Consider the following 1298-nt stretch of genomic DNA (forward strand, 5'->3'; position numbering starts at 1 on the left):
CCATGGTCCCCCTGCGCCAGGCCTTTATCCTGCTCCACACTCCTGAACTGACCTCCCTTCCCCCACTGTCCAGCTGTCAAGGTCTCCCAAGTGCCACTGTCTGGACTATTCCAGTCATGGTAGCATGACCTGCTGTGTCCTGTTTGGCACCCCCACACCACCCATCTTACACCGCGTGTCCTTTCTGGTACTGACTGGGCTGTCACCCTACTCAAGGCTGAGCTTCAGATGGCAGGAAGTCTTCCGTTCAACCCACGTCCATCTGACAGGTGCAGACACTCCACAGATGAACGTAACTAAGCTGAATTCTAGAGAGTCACAGCCTGAACAGTGTCTGCACTGGCACAGGTGCCAAGGACAGGAGCCAGGATGGCCCTCGTCTTGCCCCTGGGCTCATGTGCTACCGTGCACAATGCGCCAGCTCAGTACTTCTTAGTTATGGATAACCAAGGAAAATTGACACGAGTTCAGAAGTAGAAGCAACAATGGGTCTGCAAGGGAGCCTCTGCTTTCCTAACTTGGGATCAACCCAGGGTAACTGTTCCCTAACAGTTCCTCCCGTGTATGAGTAACCTTTTTTTTTTTCTCTCTTTTTTTTTTTTTTTTTTTAGTGCTTAGCAGTCATCTGCAGTGGGTGAGGCTGTGTAGCAAGCAGGCTAAGAGTTCCTTGTTCAGATAGTGGTCACAGAATCTCAGAACACTATTGAAAGGAGCCTATGGGTAGATATTGGGGTGCAACCCTGTTCTCTAGGAGACAATGATGGAAAACTGGTTTGATCTCAATCCTATGGACCAGTTAATGTTTACTTAATTTCAGAATATCACCCACATTCTCCAAAAGAATAGATATTTCAATCTCCCCAAAAGGAAAGACTAGCTCAGAAAAGGACAGTCCTGTGGTTGCACATACAACATGCCCCCCGTGAACACCGGCCAGGTGCTGGGTGATTGCCTCCAGTTGGGGGGAGCTCATGGGGGCAGGACAGGGACTACACCGGATCACCTGAAAGTTGTGTCCTTAGACTGAGCTGAACTCTTGTTCCCTGAAACTTTTACCCCCAATTCTACTTATAACTTCAGAAAGAGTAAATTAAAAAATCTAAGGACCTGGCACAAAGCAAACCCTAGCAGTTAGCGTAATGGCTATGTCGCTGGACTCCCACGTAGTTGACCGCAGTTTGCATCCCGGACCTGGTGGCTTAAAACTCACGCCGGGCGCATGTGCGTGCAGGCCCAAGATCCCGAGAATGGAGGAGAAGGGATTGCGGTGTGGTCATCCCTCCGGGGGGTGATTTCTC

Source organism: Tupaia chinensis, unplaced genomic scaffold (assembly GCF_000334495.1).
Source record: "Tupaia chinensis unplaced genomic scaffold, TupChi_1.0 Scaffold000119_2, whole genome shotgun sequence".
NCBI classification, from domain to species: Eukaryota; Metazoa; Chordata; class Mammalia; order Scandentia; family Tupaiidae; genus Tupaia; species Tupaia belangeri.